This window comes from Alligator sinensis, unplaced genomic scaffold (assembly GCF_000455745.1).
Source record: "Alligator sinensis unplaced genomic scaffold, ASM45574v1 scaffold265_1, whole genome shotgun sequence".
Lineage (NCBI taxonomy): Eukaryota > Metazoa > Chordata > Crocodylia > Alligatoridae > Alligator > Alligator sinensis.
In genome coordinates this window covers 159,598-159,957 of record NW_005842961.1, presented here as the reverse complement: position 1 = coordinate 159,957, position 360 = coordinate 159,598, and positions in this window count along the sequence as shown.

The window sequence follows — 360 nt, the reverse complement described above, 5'->3', positions numbered from 1 at the left end:
CCAGCCTTGCCCATGCTCACCTTGGTCCGCGTGCCTGGCACTTCCTGGGCTTGTCGGGCCGTGGGCACGGAGCCCCTCGCCTCACTTGGGCACGGGCATGGCCCCTGGGCAGCAACAGCCTGGGGGAAAGACACTGGGCTGGGTGGGGGGCTTCTGGGCCCAGGTGACCATGCAGCCCCAGGGTGCAGAGGGCCTGGCGGGGGCTGTCTGGGCTTCCAGTGCCTGTCTCCTGCTCAGGGGGGTGGAGTGGGGACCCCCCATTCAGTGGGGTGCAGCAGAGCTGGGCAAAGCCCCTCTCTGATGCCAACTCTCCTTGCCCCCCCCCCCCACCAGCAGAGTCCTGCAGTGCCCCTGGGCAGG